The sequence below is a fragment of the Mastomys coucha genome, unplaced genomic scaffold, assembly GCF_008632895.1.
Source record: "Mastomys coucha isolate ucsf_1 unplaced genomic scaffold, UCSF_Mcou_1 pScaffold9, whole genome shotgun sequence".
NCBI lineage: Eukaryota > Metazoa > Chordata > Mammalia > Rodentia > Muridae > Mastomys > Mastomys coucha.
Genome location: NW_022196915.1, coordinates 73,405,484 through 73,411,864, shown reverse-complemented (window position 1 = coordinate 73,411,864; position 6,381 = coordinate 73,405,484).

Below are 6,381 nucleotides of genomic sequence, written 5' to 3'. Positions count from 1 at the left end.
TTTTTTTTCTAATGCCAGATGTTTGATCAGTAACTCCAATATATATCATTGATCTTTATGAACAATAACTATTTCTCTAGGGTATTCTTCCTCCCAGTATTGTTCCCTGAAATGCCTTGTACCATCTGATCAATATAAAGGAAAGCCTACAAAGAGGTTTATTACCTCTTTGTCATTCAGGACTGCTGCTTAGAGAGAAATGTTTTAACTATAATGTTTTATTTCTTTTTTTGAAAAGGTACTATTTATTATTATTCTTGTGTCTCTGTGTATGTGCATGATGCATGCAGATGTGCACATACCACAGTATGTATGTGGAGGATACAGGACAAATTGCTTCTCTCCTTGAACCTTTCTGTGGGTTGTGAAGACTGAACTCAAGTTGTTAGAGTACTGAGCCAAGAACTTTACCTATTGAGGCATTGGGCCACCACCTCTCTAACCCTAAAAAATAGTTTTTAACATAATTACAATTAAAGTCTAAACTTAAAGTAAATAAGACTACATTAAGGGCTTAATTCTATAAGGTTAACAATATAGTAATTTCAGATTTCTTTTAATAAGAAAACCTTGGCTGATATTCTAAAATATTACTTTCACCTGTTCTTCACATAATAACTAATCTCATTTTTCTTAAACATCAGAGAAGGGAACAAGGAAAAACTGATCAAATGATAGATAGGTAGTTGCCCCTTTTAAGTTTTGTATTTATTTAAGTTATTTATTAAGTTATGCCAGATTTTGTAGCTAATATTGAGTAAGAACTAGTTTCCTCCATCAAACTCTTTCCTGCAAAGATAAAAATAGCAAATAAATATGGCAAAACTATATATGTACATACATGCTGATCAAAATGTTTATGTATTATGATTCATGCTAATTAATCATAAGTATTACAACTTATCACAAGTATTGTAAGTTGGCTCTGCAAATAATGTCATTATTGTTGAAATATGTAGGGTGAAAATTCAAACCATGTTGAGTTCAAGGCAGCAATTCAAACTGCTTTGTTTCATCAGTTATCAACAAATGGAACAAATGCAGTATTTTGTTGACAGATAATATTCAGTGGTCTATTGGATGTTGAGCTAGAAACACTGGTGAATATTAAAGTCATAAATAATTCAATTCTTTGTTGCATCAGTATATGACCTCAAAATCACCCTGTTCAATCTGAAGGCACCATAATGGCCCAAAGTTCAGCAAGGCCAAATCATACCCTGCCATATATAGTAACAGATGATAATATAGAGTTTCAACAAAAAAATACAGTTAGCATAATAATGAGGCATTAGCTGAAATGCACACAGAATTGTTGACCTGAAACAAAAAATCCACAGAAAGGACATGTTCTGAAGGATGCTGACAAAGTAATTAAAATAACTAGAGAAATAGAACTCACTTAAAACTGAGCAAGTCTTAAGTCCTGTCTTAGTCACTTAACCCCTAACTTACACTCTCTGACCCTTATGTGCTATTTTAATATTCAGTTATTCAGTAGGGAAAATTCAGAGGCTTGCCAAATTAAATTCTGTTGCTCCTGCTGCAAGCACCTCTATGCCAGTACCGAACTGCACAATTTCCATAATGTGCAAACATCTTCCAGTCTTCTGTGGCCCTGAGTTACTATGCCCTTAGACTTGCCACTCTTCTCCGGTATTCCTTTCCTTTATGCCTCAGATACCATTTCAGTGATCCCTTACCTGGTTTGTCCAGAAGTATCTACATTTTGTATGTCTTTATTTTTTTTTAAATACAGTTCTCACATTACCACACTGACATCATTTATGTGTTCATGCATTTATTTCTGAGGAGTGAAGTCTTAATGTCAGAGACCATTATTCTACCCTTTAATCTCACAGTTCGCTGTGACCTGGGAATACTGGCTCCACCCTTCATTGATATGTAGAACTCCTGATCTTCTGTCACACATTTGTTCTGCTTTTGGTTTTTGCTGTTGTTGGTGGTGGTGGTGTTGGTGGTGGTGGTGGTGGTAGTGGTAGTGTGTGTGTGTGTGTGTGTGTGTGTGTGTGTGTGTGTGTGTGTACATATGCATACTGGTGGTGAGAAGATAACTAGTGGGGAGCCTTTTCTCCCCTTCTGTTAGGTAAGGCCTGGATATCAGGCTTTGCAAGGAGTGCCTCTACCTGTCTGTGAGACACTGTTCCCGGAGAGATGTGTACAGACGTCTATTAATTCTGGATGGGAAACTGATGACAAATCAAAGTAAAATTATCATCAATGTCCAACTTGGCAAACCATTGAGTTTCTTAGGATTACTTATAGGAGTATGGGTAGGAATTGAAATCACTCAGGGGTAGCTGTGTTATGGCAAGCTCACACCATCATGGGTAACAATTCATAAAACCTGGAGACACAGAATTCACTACACAACTCTCAAGCAGCTTGACCGGTTGGAGAGGAAGCCCAATAGAGGGGGTGACCCATCAAGGTGACTCAGCTGTCTGTGCTTCTTTCTGGCAGCCTGGCTGTTCTGAATGTCTCTCAGCAATCCATATTGCTTATATAACCTTAGGGAGAGACGCGTCTAGTGCGTCTAGTCAGTTTTGGGGACTTCTTGAGACTTCTGAGTTGTTTACTTTCTGAGTTTTAAGGAACTCTCCTGAAGAAAGGAATGTTTCACTTCCCTTTAGGACATCCCGAATCTTAAGGTTCTTCCCTCCAATGTGGAATATTTTTTTGTCTTAAAAGAAATTGCTTGATAACATCTCTGGGCCATCTGTGTCACTGACACCTGAAATAGGATTTACTATGTAGCTCAGGCTAACCTCAACTCATTCCTACCTCAGTCTCCAGAATGTGGAGGTTATAAGTATCCACCACCATATGAGGCACAATCTTTATTTTATAATGGATCTCCTCAAAAAGATTCCTTTGGGATCAAGTGAGGCTAAATGGATACTGCCTGGTATAAAGCAATAAACTCAAATACCAGTTAATTCCTAATTAAAATATCATGTATGTTATCCAACACATTTCTAATGTATCATAGAAAGCAATAAAAGCATACATAGAAATGTTAAATGGGGGTTTGCATCTGTTCCAGGACCTTCTCAAAATAACAAAATTATAATAATCATAATAGTTATTAATGCTACCAAATTCATTCCTTCATAATCTTTCTGTATTAATGTGAAAATGAATTTAATTAGATGCATTTAAATTGTCATATTAAATTTTATACATGAAAATGAATATATTATTACAATTACAGAAATTATATATAAAAGGTTCAAGATATGTTAATTTTAATATCTTTATACCTTTAGAGCTGTTGATTAATGGTAAAGAAATGGGAACTGTGGTAAAATAAAATTTTGGTTTTTTGGGGGGGGGGACGGCAGGAGTATTGCATTTTCTTAAAACTTGGCATTAAAATTAGCCCTAAACCAAAAGTCAGTATTCCAAAATATGCATCTACATGCTCACATGACATATAAAAGCAAAATCTAGGTTGTGAACTCTGCCGGTGGAACAGGAGAATAAAGCGAACTTCTTGTGCACTCCTACTGTATCGATCTGGGAGCTTTGAAACATTTTGCATTTCTCAGTGTAACTTGTACTAAGGGAGGATTTAGTCTGGATAATTGACTAATAATAAGTTAACCTCATCCATTGCCCTAGACAGTAATACTAATGAGCTGCCAACTGCCTGAGGCTATCGTCCTAAATGCAGGACAGTAGATGAACGAAGGGGAAACGAACCAGATGTCCTTCCTAGGGGAATTAGAATCTGTTTCAGAAAAGATGAGAAAATGAACCTTGTCTCTTTCATCCAAACCAACCTCTTGGTCTTATAAGGACTGGAGATGTAACCTTTTTCCCCTCAGGAAAAAGCAAAGAAACTCTAAGAAGCTCCCCTATGGCTTAAAGCAACAGACAGAAGGTGGAGGCAGAACCCGGGATACATAACGGCTCTGCTCACATTATCCTCCAGGATCATGGCTCCTCATCCCTTATTGTACTTAAGCTTTTAGCAGAAATGTCAAGCAAATAGCCAATAGGGTATTACCTCGAAATGCACATTCTATCCACAAATAGTGAAGGGGTTTTGATCCTATTACATATAAACTTTAAGGCTTTTAAATTTTAAGGCTCTTAGGAAAGCCTAAGTAAATGCATTCTTTTTGAAATTTAGACCTTCCAGTCCATGATAACTTAAGCACTGAATATCCTGCTTTTAACAAAATAAAATGAGATTTTCCTGAAAGTATTTATAAGTGGAATTAAATGGAAATAAGTTAAGACTGCATTGGTTTGATATCATTTTTGTTCATCAGATCTTAAACTACTTTCTGTTGTCCTTGTTTGTGGTGATTCCAATGAGAATGGCCCCCAGGTTGGTGTATCGAACACTTGTTCTGTAGCTGGTGGAACTACTTGGGAAAGATTGTGAGGTCTGCCTTTGTTGGGTAAGGTTTCATCCCAGTTCACTCTCTTTGTTTCACGGTTGTGGGTGGAGATGTAAGCTCTCAGCTACTGCCCCAGTGCCATACCTGCCTGCCTGCTATACTCTCTGCCATGGTTCTCAAGGACTCTAATGCTCTGAAACTGTAAGACCAAAACAAACTTTTCTAGAAGTTGTTTGGGTCGTGAGGTCTTACCACAATAGTAGAAAAGTAACAAAGATATTGTTACAGCATATATGGATGTTTCTCTAATCTTAATCTTACTAATGAAGAAAATCTATATGAGGGGTTAAGCAGCTATCTATTGATAAGTTGTTGTCATCGTTTGCCACACACACTTTGTGTAAACTTCAAGGAAAGTCAGTCTCCTGCCTCTGCATTGTCGCCTGGCACCCCAAACTCAGAGGTAGCCCAGATATGTCCTCGTACTTGTGTGCTAGGGGCCTACCAAGATATCATTTCTTAACAGCTAGTAAGAGAAAATTCGGACATTGCTCTCTGACCTTCACCAATGTTCCAACATCCTAGCCAAACCCTGGCTTAAAATGTTAAGCCATCCAAACTAATTGCCTCCAGCATTGTGGGTAGGGCATTAAAGTTTACAGAAAGAGAGAGCACATTCTAGATAGAGCATTCAGCAGCAGGCAGTCAACATTCAGCATTTGGACTTGCTCGCGCTCGGATTAGAACCAACTTTGGTGGACTAGGACTTAAGATTCATGCAGTCCATAGCGCCCCCCCCTCCCCCGGGGCCCAGAGTGCTTGGGCCCGGGGGGGGGGGGGGCAGCATCAGTCGAGATTCAAGAGATTGAGCATTCGAGATTCGAGCATTCAACATTGAAGATTCAGCATTGAGGACTCGAGATTCAAGCCTCTATTCTCCTGGCTGGCACACCCTCAGCCTCCCAGGACTCTGGCCTGGACCATGCAGCCCGAACATACTCGGAGCCCAGGGGTGCTACACCAGTCCAGAGGAGATGGCTGATGTTTTAGACCTAGTGTGTTTTAGGTGGTCTCAGATGTACCTTGACTACTGAGCTTCCAGATTTTTCATTTCTCTTTTGCAATGATTGTAAAAGCCTCATGTCATTTTTAAAGAAATGCACTCAGACCTTACACCATTTGTGTCAAGTCTGTTTGTCAAAGCCGAATCCTGTGCACACCTGGCCAGAACCCATCATCCCGCGGAACAAGGGACCCCGTAAGAAACCCCAGTCCACGGTAGTTGTTATTTTGAGACAGTCTTCTTAAGGGGTTCTGGCTGGCCTCTCACTGTGGTAATATCCCTGCCTCAGTCTCCTGAGTACTGGATTATAAGTATGTACCCACTCTTCTTTAAATGAACTAAATGAAGAACTCTCAGATCCTAATCAATTTATGTGACTTAATATATTGGTCACTGCAAGTTGTCAATCAGATAGCCCTATCTGTGTCACTTGCTGTGTTACTGTGGTGGTTTGAATATGCTTGGACTAGGGAATGGCACTATTTGGAGGTGTGGCCTTGTTGAAGTAGGTGTGGCCTTGTTGGAGTAGGTGTGGCCTTGTTGGAGTAGGTGTGGCCTTGTTGGAGTAGGTGTGTCACTGTAGGTGTGGGCTGTATGACCCTTATCCTAGCTGCCTGGAAGCCAGTCTTTCCCTAGCTACATTCAGAACAACAGTTAGAACTCTCGGCTCCCCCAGTGCCATACTCGTCTAGACACTGCCATGCTTCCTGCCATAATAATAATGGACTGAACCTCTGAACCTGTATGCAAGCTCCAGTTGAATGTTGTCCTTTATAAGAATTACTGTGGTCATGGTGTCTGTTCACAGCAGTAAACCCTAACTAAGATAGAAGTTGGTACCAGGGTATTGCTGTGGTAGGCCTGAACATGCTTTTGTTTGAAAGAATGTGGATTTGGGGATTTTGGATTTAGAAAGCAGTAGATTACTTTAAGTGAAGTTTAATG